General features: G+C 50.1%; 22 non-coding genes across 22 annotated transcripts; all 22 read right to left on the reverse strand.

Moving 5' to 3' along the window:
- Window positions 1-631: 631 nt before the first annotated feature.
- On the reverse strand, window positions 632-705 carry Trnan-guu (transfer RNA asparagine (anticodon GUU)). Its single transcript has one exon. It is a non-coding gene; the product is annotated as a tRNA-Asn (tRNA).
- A 336-nt stretch (window positions 706-1,041) lies between these two features.
- Trnat-cgu (transfer RNA threonine (anticodon CGU)) lies at window positions 1,042-1,113 on the reverse strand. The gene has a single exon. It is a non-coding gene; the product is annotated as a tRNA-Thr (tRNA).
- A 690-nt stretch (window positions 1,114-1,803) lies between these two features.
- Trnan-guu (transfer RNA asparagine (anticodon GUU)) lies at window positions 1,804-1,877 on the reverse strand. The gene has a single exon. It is a non-coding gene; the product is annotated as a tRNA-Asn (tRNA).
- A 333-nt stretch (window positions 1,878-2,210) lies between these two features.
- Trnat-cgu (transfer RNA threonine (anticodon CGU)) lies at window positions 2,211-2,282 on the reverse strand. Its single transcript has one exon. It is a non-coding gene; the product is annotated as a tRNA-Thr (tRNA).
- A 689-nt stretch (window positions 2,283-2,971) lies between these two features.
- Trnan-guu (transfer RNA asparagine (anticodon GUU)) lies at window positions 2,972-3,045 on the reverse strand. The gene has a single exon. It is a non-coding gene; the product is annotated as a tRNA-Asn (tRNA).
- Window positions 3,046-3,378: 333 nt separating this feature from the next.
- Trnat-cgu (transfer RNA threonine (anticodon CGU)) lies at window positions 3,379-3,450 on the reverse strand. The gene has a single exon. It is a non-coding gene; the product is annotated as a tRNA-Thr (tRNA).
- Window positions 3,451-4,139: 689 nt separating this feature from the next.
- Window positions 4,140-4,213, reverse strand: Trnan-guu (transfer RNA asparagine (anticodon GUU)). Its single transcript has one exon. It is a non-coding gene; the product is annotated as a tRNA-Asn (tRNA).
- A 333-nt stretch (window positions 4,214-4,546) lies between these two features.
- Window positions 4,547-4,618, reverse strand: Trnat-cgu (transfer RNA threonine (anticodon CGU)). The gene has a single exon. It is a non-coding gene; the product is annotated as a tRNA-Thr (tRNA).
- A 689-nt stretch (window positions 4,619-5,307) lies between these two features.
- On the reverse strand, window positions 5,308-5,381 carry Trnan-guu (transfer RNA asparagine (anticodon GUU)). The gene has a single exon. It is a non-coding gene; the product is annotated as a tRNA-Asn (tRNA).
- Window positions 5,382-5,714: 333 nt separating this feature from the next.
- Window positions 5,715-5,786, reverse strand: Trnat-cgu (transfer RNA threonine (anticodon CGU)). Its single transcript has one exon. It is a non-coding gene; the product is annotated as a tRNA-Thr (tRNA).
- Window positions 5,787-6,475: 689 nt separating this feature from the next.
- Window positions 6,476-6,549, reverse strand: Trnan-guu (transfer RNA asparagine (anticodon GUU)). The gene has a single exon. It is a non-coding gene; the product is annotated as a tRNA-Asn (tRNA).
- Window positions 6,550-6,882: 333 nt separating this feature from the next.
- On the reverse strand, window positions 6,883-6,954 carry Trnat-cgu (transfer RNA threonine (anticodon CGU)). Its single transcript has one exon. It is a non-coding gene; the product is annotated as a tRNA-Thr (tRNA).
- A 689-nt stretch (window positions 6,955-7,643) lies between these two features.
- Trnan-guu (transfer RNA asparagine (anticodon GUU)) lies at window positions 7,644-7,717 on the reverse strand. Its single transcript has one exon. It is a non-coding gene; the product is annotated as a tRNA-Asn (tRNA).
- A 333-nt stretch (window positions 7,718-8,050) lies between these two features.
- Trnat-cgu (transfer RNA threonine (anticodon CGU)) lies at window positions 8,051-8,122 on the reverse strand. The gene has a single exon. It is a non-coding gene; the product is annotated as a tRNA-Thr (tRNA).
- A 689-nt stretch (window positions 8,123-8,811) lies between these two features.
- Trnan-guu (transfer RNA asparagine (anticodon GUU)) lies at window positions 8,812-8,885 on the reverse strand. The gene has a single exon. It is a non-coding gene; the product is annotated as a tRNA-Asn (tRNA).
- Window positions 8,886-9,218: 333 nt separating this feature from the next.
- Trnat-cgu (transfer RNA threonine (anticodon CGU)) lies at window positions 9,219-9,290 on the reverse strand. Its single transcript has one exon. It is a non-coding gene; the product is annotated as a tRNA-Thr (tRNA).
- A 689-nt stretch (window positions 9,291-9,979) lies between these two features.
- On the reverse strand, window positions 9,980-10,053 carry Trnan-guu (transfer RNA asparagine (anticodon GUU)). Its single transcript has one exon. It is a non-coding gene; the product is annotated as a tRNA-Asn (tRNA).
- A 333-nt stretch (window positions 10,054-10,386) lies between these two features.
- Window positions 10,387-10,458, reverse strand: Trnat-cgu (transfer RNA threonine (anticodon CGU)). Its single transcript has one exon. It is a non-coding gene; the product is annotated as a tRNA-Thr (tRNA).
- A 689-nt stretch (window positions 10,459-11,147) lies between these two features.
- Window positions 11,148-11,221, reverse strand: Trnan-guu (transfer RNA asparagine (anticodon GUU)). The gene has a single exon. It is a non-coding gene; the product is annotated as a tRNA-Asn (tRNA).
- A 333-nt stretch (window positions 11,222-11,554) lies between these two features.
- On the reverse strand, window positions 11,555-11,626 carry Trnat-cgu (transfer RNA threonine (anticodon CGU)). The gene has a single exon. It is a non-coding gene; the product is annotated as a tRNA-Thr (tRNA).
- Window positions 11,627-12,315: 689 nt separating this feature from the next.
- On the reverse strand, window positions 12,316-12,389 carry Trnan-guu (transfer RNA asparagine (anticodon GUU)). Its single transcript has one exon. It is a non-coding gene; the product is annotated as a tRNA-Asn (tRNA).
- A 333-nt stretch (window positions 12,390-12,722) lies between these two features.
- Trnat-cgu (transfer RNA threonine (anticodon CGU)) lies at window positions 12,723-12,794 on the reverse strand. The gene has a single exon. It is a non-coding gene; the product is annotated as a tRNA-Thr (tRNA).
- Between the last annotated feature and the right edge of the window lie 629 nt (window positions 12,795-13,423).

Here is a 13,423-nt window from a genome sequence, read left to right on the forward strand (position 1 = left end):
CAGCCCTCGACCAGATATCGGATTTGGCACACAGCTGCTGCTGGGGGTGTCCACATTGCCGTTTTCCAAATCTCTTGAATGTTTCGCCCTTACGATCGACGACGAGCGTCGGCCCACCAAAAGTTAGCGGTCTGCACAATCCTGACCTAGTGCACAGCTTGTGGGATAGCGTGGCTCGACTGCGAAATGCGCCTTTCGGCTCCTCTCTCTGGCTACAGTGCGCTGTTGTCCACAGTGGCACTGGCGTTGCCCATGGGGCTTCATGTAAGGCGACTGCACGTCGCTCGGCCAACAGCGGCCTACTGCAGACCGACACTTAAGACACACCAAATACAAATCGACATCGAGAGACAGGCCCTGTCATATGGCACTCGCGACGTATATGCTGAAATTGAATGTAAAGAATACGTCTTTTGTAGCGGGCGTCCCTCTACTGCAGTGTCACACATGACGAATAAAAGGAAAACAGCAGAACGTCTGTGTAGGGCCATGTTTTTACCTACAGTGTCACTTGGCTGAATGTGTATAAGGCTCTGTGGCATCACTCAAACGCAGCCAAATTGTCACACTAGCTGTGTATCTCTAACAAAGTTGACGTATGTCCTCACCTCGGTGCCGGTTAAAACGATTTCGCCCCCGGGTGGGCTCGAACCACCAACCTTTCGGTTAACAGCCGAACGCGCTAGCCGATTGCGCCACGGAGGCCTTGACTTTGGCTCCCTTGTGCTCTGTATATCAACGCAATTCGTATACCTTCTGCAGGAATCTCGCAGAATGGTAGCATTTGCTTACGCCTCTTCACATGGATAACGTGCATGCACACTGTTAGCGAGGCTCGTAAACGAATGACATCGCCAAGCATGACATTATACTACAAAATGCATACAAACCAATGTTCTGCCTATGCATTCAGAAAACCTCTGAGGCCAGTAGAATACTTGTCATAGGTTGTAGAACATCCCTTTCATTCAGTGTACTGCCATGTGGGTTAGATGCTGCTCGAGATAGCTCCGCTCCTTGCAGGAAGGTTTAAAAAATGAATGCCTTCTGTGAGGTTCGAACTCACGACCCCTGGTTTACGAGACCAGTGCTCTACCACTGAGCTAAGAAGGCGGCAGCTTAGCGTTTGTGAGCTATCCCCAAATTGTTACTTCATCATACTGAATCTTGCAGCCCTCGACCAGATATCGGATTTGGCACACAGCTGCTGCTGGGGGTGTCCACATTGCCGTTTTCCAAATCTCTTGAATGTTTCGCCCCTTACGATCGACGACGAGCGTCGGCCCACCAAAAGTTAGCGGTCTGCACAATCCTGACCTAGTGCACAGCTTGTGGGATAGCGTGGCTCGACTGCGAAATGCGCCTTTCGGCTCCTCTCTCTGGCTACAGTGCGCTGTTGTCCACAGTGGCACTGGCGTTGCCCATGGGGCTTCATGTAAGGCGACTGCACGTCGCTCGGCCAACAGCGGCCTACTGCAGACCGACACTTAAGACACACCAAATACAAATCGACATCGAGAGACAGGCCCTGTCATATGGCACTCGCGACGTATATGCTGAAATTGAATGTAAAGAATACGTCTTTTGTAGCGGGCGTCCCTCTACTGCAGTGTCACACATGACGAATAAAAAGGAAAACAGCAGAACGTCTGTGTAGGGCCATGTTTTTACCTACAGTGTCACTTGGCTGAATGTGTATAAGGCTCTGTGGCATCACTCAAACGCAGCCAAATTGTCACACTAGCTGTGTATCTCTAACAAAGTTGACGTATGTCCTCACCTCGGTGCCGGTTAAAACGATTTCGCCCCCGGGTGGGCTCGAACCACCAACCTTTCGGTTAACAGCCGAACGCGCTAGCCGATTGCGCCACGGAGGCCTTGACTTTGGCTCCCTTGTGCTCTGTATATCAACGCAATTCGTATACCTTCTGCAGGAATCTCGCAGAATGGTAGCATTTGCTTACGCCTCTTCACATGGATAACGTGCATGCACACTGTAGCGAGGCTCGTAAACGAATGACATCGCCAAGCATGACATTATACTACAAAATGCATACAAACCAATGTTCTGCCTATGCATTCAGAAAACCTCTGAGGCCAGTAGAATACTTGTCATAGGTTGTAGAACATCCCTTTCATTCAGTGTACTGCCATGTGTTAGATGCTGCTCGAGATAGCTCCGCTCCTTGCAGGAAGGTTTAAAAAATGAATGCCTTCTGTGAGGTTCGAACTCACGACCCCTGGTTTACGAGACCAGTGCTCTACCACTGAGCTAAGAAGGCGGCAGCTTAGCGTTTGTGAGCTATCCCCAAATTGTTACTTCATCATACTGAATCTTGCAGCCCTCGACCAGATATCGGATTTGGCACACAGCTGCTGCTGGGGGTGTCCACATTGCCGTTTTCCAAATCTCTTGAATGTTTCGCCCTTACGATCGACGACGAGCGTCGGCCCACCAAAAGTTAGCGGTCTGCACAATCCTGACCTAGTGCACAGCTTGTGGGATAGCGTGGCTCGACTGCGAAATGCGCCTTTCGGCTCCTCTCTCTGGCTACAGTGCGCTGTTGTCCACAGTGGCACTGGCGTTGCCCATGGGGCTTCATGTAAGGCGACTGCACGTCGCTCGGCCAACAGCGGCCTACTGCAGACCGACACTTAAGACACACCAAATACAAATCGACATCGAGAGACAGGCCCTGTCATATGGCACTCGCGACGTATATGCTGAAATTGAATGTAAAGAATACGTCTTTTGTAGCGGGCGTCCCTCTACTGCAGTGTCACACATGACGAATAAAAAGGAAAACAGCAGAACGTCTGTGTAGGGCCATGTTTTTACCTACAGTGTCACTTGGCTGAATGTGTATAAGGCTCTGTGGCATCACTCAAACGCAGCCAAATTGTCACACTAGCTGTGTATCTCTAACAAAGTTGACGTATGTCCTCACCTCGGTGCCGGTTAGAACGATTTCGCCCCCGGGTGGGCTCGAACCACCAACCTTTCGGTTAACAGCCGAACGCGCTAGCCGATTGCGCCACGGAGGCCTTGACTTTGGCTCCCTTGTGCTCTGTATATCAACGCAATTCGTATACCTTCTGCAGGAATCTCGCAGAATGGTAGCATTTGCTTACGCCTCTTCACATGGATAACGTGCATGCACACTGTAGCGAGGCTCGTAAACGAATGACATCGCCAAGCATGACATTATACTACAAAATGCATACAAACCAATGTTCTGCCTATGCATTCAGAAAACCTCTGAGGCCAGTAGAATACTTGTCATAGGTTGTAGAACATCCCTTTCATTCAGTGTACTGCCATGTGTTAGATGCTGCTCGAGATAGCTCCGCTCCTTGCAGGAAGGTTTAAAAAATGAATGCCTTCTGTGAGGTTCGAACTCACGACCCCTGGTTTACGAGACCAGTGCTCTACCACTGAGCTAAGAAGGCGGCAGCTTAGCGTTTGTGAGCTATCCCCAAATTGTTACTTCATCATACTGAATCTTGCAGCCCTCGACCAGATATCGGATTTGGCACACAGCTGCTGCTGGGGGTGTCCACATTGCCGTTTTCCAAATCTCTTGAATGTTTCGCCCTTACGATCGACGACGAGCGTCGGCCCACCAAAAGTTAGCGGTCTGCACAATCCTGACCTAGTGCACAGCTTGTGGGATAGCGTGGCTCGACTGCGAAATGCGCCTTTCGGCTCCTCTCTCTGGCTACAGTGCGCTGTTGTCCACAGTGGCACTGGCGTTGCCCATGGGGCTTCATGTAAGGCGACTGCACGTCGCTCGGCCAACAGCGGCCTACTGCAGACCGACACTTAAGACACACCAAATACAAATCGACATCGAGAGACAGGCCCTGTCATATGGCACTCGCGACGTATATGCTGAAATTGAATGTAAAGAATACGTCTTTTGTAGCGGGCGTCCCTCTACTGCAGTGTCACACATGACGAATAAAAAGGAAAACAGCAGAACGTCTGTGTAGGGCCATGTTTTTACCTACAGTGTCACTTGGCTGAATGTGTATAAGGCTCTGTGGCATCACTCAAACGCAGCCAAATTGTCACACTAGCTGTGTATCTCTAACAAAGTTGACGTATGTCCTCACCTCGGTGCCGGTTAAAACGATTTCGCCCCCGGGTGGGCTCGAACCACCAACCTTTCGGTTAACAGCCGAACGCGCTAGCCGATTGCGCCACGGAGGCCTTGACTTTGGCTCCCTTGTGCTCTGTATATCAACGCAATTCGTATACCTTCTGCAGGAATCTCGCAGAATGGTAGCATTTGCTTACGCCTCTTCACATGGATAACGTGCATGCACACTGTAGCGAGGCTCGTAAACGAATGACATCGCCAAGCATGACATTATACTACAAAATGCATACAAACCAATGTTCTGCCTATGCATTCAGAAAACCTCTGAGGCCAGTAGAATACTTGTCATAGGTTGTAGAACATCCCTTTCATTCAGTGTACTGCCATGTGTTAGATGCTGCTCGAGATAGCTCCGCTCCTTGCAGGAAGGTTTAAAAAATGAATGCCTTCTGTGAGGTTCGAACTCACGACCCCTGGTTTACGAGACCAGTGCTCTACCACTGAGCTAAGAAGGCGGCAGCTTAGCGTTTGTGAGCTATCCCCAAATTGTTACTTCATCATACTGAATCTTGCAGCCCTCGACCAGATATCGGATTTGGCACACAGCTGCTGCTGGGGGTGTCCACATTGCCGTTTTCCAAATCTCTTGAATGTTTCGCCCTTACGATCGACGACGAGCGTCGGCCCACCAAAAGTTAGCGGTCTGCACAATCCTGACCTAGTGCACAGCTTGTGGGATAGCGTGGCTCGACTGCGAAATGCGCCTTTCGGCTCCTCTCTCTGGCTACAGTGCGCTGTTGTCCACAGTGGCACTGGCGTTGCCCATGGGGCTTCATGTAAGGCGACTGCACGTCGCTCGGCCAACAGCGGCCTACTGCAGACCGACACTTAAGACACACCAAATACAAATCGACATCGAGAGACAGGCCCTGTCATATGGCACTCGCGACGTATATGCTGAAATTGAATGTAAAGAATACGTCTTTTGTAGCGGGCGTCCCTCTACTGCAGTGTCACACATGACGAATAAAAAGGAAAACAGCAGAACGTCTGTGTAGGGCCATGTTTTTACCTACAGTGTCACTTGGCTGAATGTGTATAAGGCTCTGTGGCATCACTCAAACGCAGCCAAATTGTCACACTAGCTGTGTATCTCTAACAAAGTTGACGTATGTCCTCACCTCGGTGCCGGTTAAAACGATTTCGCCCCCGGGTGGGCTCGAACCACCAACCTTTCGGTTAACAGCCGAACGCGCTAGCCGATTGCGCCACGGAGGCCTTGACTTTGGCTCCCTTGTGCTCTGTATATCAACGCAATTCGTATACCTTCTGCAGGAATCTCGCAGAATGGTAGCATTTGCTTACGCCTCTTCACATGGATAACGTGCATGCACACTGTAGCGAGGCTCGTAAACGAATGACATCGCCAAGCATGACATTATACTACAAAATGCATACAAACCAATGTTCTGCCTATGCATTCAGAAAACCTCTGAGGCCAGTAGAATACTTGTCATAGGTTGTAGAACATCCCTTTCATTCAGTGTACTGCCATGTGTTAGATGCTGCTCGAGATAGCTCCGCTCCTTGCAGGAAGGTTTAAAAAATGAATGCCTTCTGTGAGGTTCGAACTCACGACCCCTGGTTTACGAGACCAGTGCTCTACCACTGAGCTAAGAAGGCGGCAGCTTAGCGTTTGTGAGCTATCCCCAAATTGTTACTTCATCATACTGAATCTTGCAGCCCTCGACCAGATATCGGATTTGGCACACAGCTGCTGCTGGGGGTGTCCACATTGCCGTTTTCCAAATCTCTTGAATGTTTCGCCCTTACGATCGACGACGAGCGTCGGCCCACCAAAAGTTAGCGGTCTGCACAATCCTGACCTAGTGCACAGCTTGTGGGATAGCGTGGCTCGACTGCGAAATGCGCCTTTCGGCTCCTCTCTCTGGCTACAGTGCGCTGTTGTCCACAGTGGCACTGGCGTTGCCCATGGGGCTTCATGTAAGGCGACTGCACGTCGCTCGGCCAACAGCGGCCTACTGCAGACCGACACTTAAGACACACCAAATACAAATCGACATCGAGAGACAGGCCCTGTCATATGGCACTCGCGACGTATATGCTGAAATTGAATGTAAAGAATACGTCTTTTGTAGCGGGCGTCCCTCTACTGCAGTGTCACACATGACGAATAAAAAGGAAAACAGCAGAACGTCTGTGTAGGGCCATGTTTTTACCTACAGTGTCACTTGGCTGAATGTGTATAAGGCTCTGTGGCATCACTCAAACGCAGCCAAATTGTCACACTAGCTGTGTATCTCTAACAAAGTTGACGTATGTCCTCACCTCGGTGCCGGTTAGAACGATTTCGCCCCCGGGTGGGCTCGAACCACCAACCTTTCGGTTAACAGCCGAACGCGCTAGCCGATTGCGCCACGGAGGCCTTGACTTTGGCTCCCTTGTGCTCTGTATATCAACGCAATTCGTATACCTTCTGCAGGAATCTCGCAGAATGGTAGCATTTGCTTACGCCTCTTCACATGGATAACGTGCATGCACACTGTAGCGAGGCTCGTAAACGAATGACATCGCCAAGCATGACATTATACTACAAAATGCATACAAACCAATGTTCTGCCTATGCATTCAGAAAACCTCTGAGGCCAGTAGAATACTTGTCATAGGTTGTAGAACATCCCTTTCATTCAGTGTACTGCCATGTGTTAGATGCTGCTCGAGATAGCTCCGCTCCTTGCAGGAAGGTTTAAAAAATGAATGCCTTCTGTGAGGTTCGAACTCACGACCCCTGGTTTACGAGACCAGTGCTCTACCACTGAGCTAAGAAGGCGGCAGCTTAGCGTTTGTGAGCTATCCCCAAATTGTTACTTCATCATACTGAATCTTGCAGCCCTCGACCAGATATCGGATTTGGCACACAGCTGCTGCTGGGGGTGTCCACATTGCCGTTTTCCAAATCTCTTGAATGTTTCGCCCTTACGATCGACGACGAGCGTCGGCCCACCAAAAGTTAGCGGTCTGCACAATCCTGACCTAGTGCACAGCTTGTGGGATAGCGTGGCTCGACTGCGAAATGCGCCTTTCGGCTCCTCTCTCTGGCTACAGTGCGCTGTTGTCCACAGTGGCACTGGCGTTGCCCATGGGGCTTCATGTAAGGCGACTGCACGTCGCTCGGCCAACAGCGGCCTACTGCAGACCGACACTTAAGACACACCAAATACAAATCGACATCGAGAGACAGGCCCTGTCATATGGCACTCGCGACGTATATGCTGAAATTGAATGTAAAGAATACGTCTTTTGTAGCGGGCGTCCCTCTACTGCAGTGTCACACATGACGAATAAAAAGGAAAACAGCAGAACGTCTGTGTAGGGCCATGTTTTTACCTACAGTGTCACTTGGCTGAATGTGTATAAGGCTCTGTGGCATCACTCAAACGCAGCCAAATTGTCACACTAGCTGTGTATCTCTAACAAAGTTGACGTATGTCCTCACCTCGGTGCCGGTTAAAACGATTTCGCCCCCGGGTGGGCTCGAACCACCAACCTTTCGGTTAACAGCCGAACGCGCTAGCCGATTGCGCCACGGAGGCCTTGACTTTGGCTCCCTTGTGCTCTGTATATCAACGCAATTCGTATACCTTCTGCAGGAATCTCGCAGAATGGTAGCATTTGCTTACGCCTCTTCACATGGATAACGTGCATGCACACTGTAGCGAGGCTCGTAAACGAATGACATCGCCAAGCATGACATTATACTACAAAATGCATACAAACCAATGTTCTGCCTATGCATTCAGAAAACCTCTGAGGCCAGTAGAATACTTGTCATAGGTTGTAGAACATCCCTTTCATTCAGTGTACTGCCATGTGTTAGATGCTGCTCGAGATAGCTCCGCTCCTTGCAGGAAGGTTTAAAAAATGAATGCCTTCTGTGAGGTTCGAACTCACGACCCCTGGTTTACGAGACCAGTGCTCTACCACTGAGCTAAGAAGGCGGCAGCTTAGCGTTTGTGAGCTATCCCCAAATTGTTACTTCATCATACTGAATCTTGCAGCCCTCGACCAGATATCGGATTTGGCACACAGCTGCTGCTGGGGGTGTCCACATTGCCGTTTTCCAAATCTCTTGAATGTTTCGCCCTTACGATCGACGACGAGCGTCGGCCCACCAAAAGTTAGCGGTCTGCACAATCCTGACCTAGTGCACAGCTTGTGGGATAGCGTGGCTCGACTGCGAAATGCGCCTTTCGGCTCCTCTCTCTGGCTACAGTGCGCTGTTGTCCACAGTGGCACTGGCGTTGCCCATGGGGCTTCATGTAAGGCGACTGCACGTCGCTCGGCCAACAGCGGCCTACTGCAGACCGACACTTAAGACACACCAAATACAAATCGACATCGAGAGACAGGCCCTGTCATATGGCACTCGCGACGTATATGCTGAAATTGAATGTAAAGAATACGTCTTTTGTAGCGGGCGTCCCTCTACTGCAGTGTCACACATGACGAATAAAAAGGAAAACAGCAGAACGTCTGTGTAGGGCCATGTTTTTACCTACAGTGTCACTTGGCTGAATGTGTATAAGGCTCTGTGGCATCACTCAAACGCAGCCAAATTGTCACACTAGCTGTGTATCTCTAACAAAGTTGACGTATGTCCTCACCTCGGTGCCGGTTAGAACGATTTCGCCCCCGGGTGGGCTCGAACCACCAACCTTTCGGTTAACAGCCGAACGCGCTAGCCGATTGCGCCACGGAGGCCTTGACTTTGGCTCCCTTGTGCTCTGTATATCAACGCAATTCGTATACCTTCTGCAGGAATCTCGCAGAATGGTAGCATTTGCTTACGCCTCTTCACATGGATAACGTGCATGCACACTGTAGCGAGGCTCGTAAACGAATGACATCGCCAAGCATGACATTATACTACAAAATGCATACAAACCAATGTTCTGCCTATGCATTCAGAAAACCTCTGAGGCCAGTAGAATACTTGTCATAGGTTGTAGAACATCCCTTTCATTCAGTGTACTGCCATGTGTTAGATGCTGCTCGAGATAGCTCCGCTCCTTGCAGGAAGGTTTAAAAAATGAATGCCTTCTGTGAGGTTCGAACTCACGACCCCTGGTTTACGAGACCAGTGCTCTACCACTGAGCTAAGAAGGCGGCAGCTTAGCGTTTGTGAGCTATCCCCAAATTGTTACTTCATCATACTGAATCTTGCAGCCCTCGACCAGATATCGGATTTGGCACACAGCTGCTGCTGGGGGTGTCCACATTGCCGTTTTCCAAATCTCTTGAATGTTTCGCCCTTACGATCGACGACGAGCGTCGGCCCACCAAAAGTTAGCGGTCTGCACAATCCTGACCTAGTGCACAGCTTGTGGGATAGCGTGGCTCGACTGCGAAATGCGCCTTTCGGCTCCTCTCTCTGGCTACAGTGCGCTGTTGTCCACAGTGGCACTGGCGTTGCCCATGGGGCTTCATGTAAGGCGACTGCACGTCGCTCGGCCAACAGCGGCCTACTGCAGACCGACACTTAAGACACACCAAATACAAATCGACATCGAGAGACAGGCCCTGTCATATGGCACTCGCGACGTATATGCTGAAATTGAATGTAAAGAATACGTCTTTTGTAGCGGGCGTCCCTCTACTGCAGTGTCACACATGACGAATAAAAAGGAAAACAGCAGAACGTCTGTGTAGGGCCATGTTTTTACCTACAGTGTCACTTGGCTGAATGTGTATAAGGCTCTGTGGCATCACTCAAACGCAGCCAAATTGTCACACTAGCTGTGTATCTCTAACAAAGTTGACGTATGTCCTCACCTCGGTGCCGGTTAAAACGATTTCGCCCCCGGGTGGGCTCGAACCACCAACCTTTCGGTTAACAGCCGAACGCGCTAGCCGATTGCGCCACGGAGGCCTTGACTTTGGCTCCCTTGTGCTCTGTATATCAACGCAATTCGTATACCTTCTGCAGGAATCTCGCAGAATGGTAGCATTTGCTTACGCCTCTTCACATGGATAACGTGCATGCACACTGTAGCGAGGCTCGTAAACGAATGACATCGCCAAGCATGACATTATACTACAAAATGCATACAAACCAATGTTCTGCCTATGCATTCAGAAAACCTCTGAGGCCAGTAGAATACTTGTCATAGGTTGTAGAACATCCCTTTCATTCAGTGTACTGCCATGTGTTAGATGCTGCTCGAGATAGCTCCGCTCCTTGCAGGAAGGTTTAAAAAATGAATGCCTTCTGTGAGGTTCGAACTCACGACCCCTGGTTTACGAGACCAGTGCTCTACCACTGAGCTAAGAAGGCGGCAGCTTAGCGTTTGTGAGCTATCCCCAAATTGTTACTTCATCATACTGAATCTTGCAGCCCTCGACCAGATATCGGATTTGGCACACAGCTGCTGCTGGGGGTGTCCACATTGCCGTTTTCCAAATCTCTTGAATGTTTCGCCCTTACGATCGACGACGAGCGTCGGCCCACCAAAAGTTAGCGGTCTGCACAATCCTGACCTAGTGCACAGCTTGTGGGATAGCGTGGCTCGACTGCGAAATGCGCCTTTCGGCTCCTCTCTCTGGCTACAGTGCGCTGTTGTCCACAGTGGCACTGGCGTTGCCCATGGGGCTTCATGTAAGGCGACTGCACGTCGCTCGGCCAACAGCGGCCTACTGCAGACCGACACTTAAGACACACCAAATACAAATCGACATCGAGAGACAGGCCCTGTCATATGGCACTCGCGACGTATATGCTGAAATTGAATGTAAAGAATACGTCTTTTGTAGCGGGCGTCCCTCTACTGCAGTGTCACACATGACGAATAAAAAGGAAAACAGCAGAACGTCTGTGTAGGGCCATGTTTTTACCTACAGTGTCACTTGGCTGAATGTGTATAAGGCTCTGTGGCATCACTCAAACGCAGCCAAATTGTCACACTAGCTGTGTATCTCTAACAAAGTTGACGTATGTCCTCACCTCGGTGCCGGTTAAAACGATTTCGCCCCCGGGTGGGCTCGAACCACCAACCTTTCGGTTAACAGCCGAACGCGCTAGCCGATTGCGCCACGGAGGCCTTGACTTTGGCTCCCTTGTGCTCTGTATATCAACGCAATTCGTATACCTTCTGCAGGAATCTCGCAGAATGGTAGCATTTGCTTACGCCTCTTCACATGGATAACGTGCATGCACACTGTAGCGAGGCTCGTAAACGAATGACATCGCCAAGCATGACATTATACTACAAAATGCATACAAACCAATGTTCTGCCTATGCATTCAGAAAACCTCTGAGGCCAGTAGAATACTTGTCATAGGTTGTAGAACATCCCTTTCATTCAGTGTACTGCCATGTGTTAGATGCTGCTCGAGATAGCTCCGCTCCTTGCAGGAAGGTTTAAAAAATGAATGCCTTCTGTGAGGTTCGAACTCACGACCCCTGGTTTACGAGACCAGTGCTCTACCACTGAGCTAAGAAGGCGGCAGCTTAGCGTTTGTGAGCTATCCCCAAATTGTTACTTCATCATACTGAATCTTGCAGCCCTCGACCAGATATCGGATTTGGCACACAGCTGCTGCTGGGGGTGTCCACATTGCCGTTTTCCAAATCTCTTGAATGTTTCGCCCTTACGATCGACGACGAGCGTCGGCCCACCAAAAGTTAGCGGTCTGCACAATCCTGACCTAGTGCACAGCTTGTGGGATAGCGTGGCTCGACTGCGAAATGCGCCTTTCGGCTCCTCTCTCTGGCTACAGTGCGCTGTTGTCCACAGTGGCACTGGCGTTGCCCATGGGGCTTCATGTAAGGCGACTGCACGTCGCTCGGCCAACAGCGGCCTACTGCAGACCGACACTTAAGACACACCAAATACAAATCGACATCGAGAGACAGGCCCTGTCATATGGCACTCGCGACGTATATGCTGAAATTGAATGTAAAGAATACGTCTTTTGTAGCGGGCGTCCCTCTACTGCAGTGTCACACATGACGAATAAAAAGGAAAACAGCAGAACGTCTGTGTAGGGCCATGTTTTTACCTACAGTGTCACTTGGCTGAATGTGTATAAGGCTCTGTGGCATCACTCAAACGCAGCCAAATTGTCACACTAGCTGTGTATCTCTAACAAAGTTGACGTATGTCCTCACCTCGGTGCCGGTTAAAACGATTTCGCCCCCGGGTGGGCTCGAACCACCAACCTTTCGGTTAACAGCCGAACGCGCTAGCCGATTGCGCCACGGAGGCCTTGACTTTGGCTCCCTTGTGCTCTGTATATCAACGCAATTCGTATACCTTCTGCAGGAATCTCGCAGAATGGTAGCATTTGCTTACGCCTCTTCACATGGATAACGTGCATGCACACTGTAGCGAGGCTCGTAAACGAATGACATCGCCAAGCATGACATTATACTACAAAATGCATACAAACCAATGTTCTGCCTATGCATTCAGAAAACCTCTGAGGCCAGTAGAATACTTGTCATAGGTTGTAGAACATCCCTTTCATTCAGTGTACTGCCATGTGTTAGATGCTGCTCGAGATAGCTCCGCTCCTTGCAGGAAGGTTTAAAAAATGAATGCCTTCTGTGAGGTTCGAACTCACGACCCCTGGTTTACGAGACCAGTGCTCTACCACTGAGCTAAGAAGGCGGCAGCTTAGCGTTTGTGAGCTATCCCCAAATTGTTACTTCATCATACTGAATCTTGCAGCCCTCGACCAGATATCGGATTTGGCACACAGCTGCTGCTGGGGGTGTCCACATTGCCGTTTTCCAAATCTCTTGAATGTTTCGCCCTTACGATCGACGACGAGCGTCGGCCCACCAAAAGTTAGCGGTCTGCACAATCCTGACCTAGTGCACAGCTTGTGGGATAGCGTGGCTCGACTGCGAAATGCGCCTTTCGGCTCCTCTCTCTGGCTACAGTGCGCTGTTGTCCACAGTGGCACTGGCGTTGCCCATGGGGCTTCATGTAAGGCGACTGCACGTCGCTCGGCCAACAGCGGCCTACTGCAGACCGACACTTAAGACACACCAAATACAAATCGACATCGAGAGACAGGCCCTGTCATATGGCACTCGCGACGTATATGCTGAAATTGAATGTAAAGAATACGTCTTTTGTAGCGGGCGTCCCTCTACTGCAGTGTCACACATGACGAATAAAAAGGAAAACAGCAGAACGTCTGTGTAGGGCCATGTTTTTACCTACAGTGTCACTTGGCTGAATGTGTATAAGGCTCTGTGGCATCACTCAAACGCAGCCAAATTGTCACACTA

The sequence above is a fragment of the Schistocerca serialis genome, chromosome 6 (assembly GCF_023864345.2).
Source record: "Schistocerca serialis cubense isolate TAMUIC-IGC-003099 chromosome 6, iqSchSeri2.2, whole genome shotgun sequence".
NCBI lineage: Eukaryota > Metazoa > Arthropoda > Insecta > Orthoptera > Acrididae > Schistocerca > Schistocerca serialis.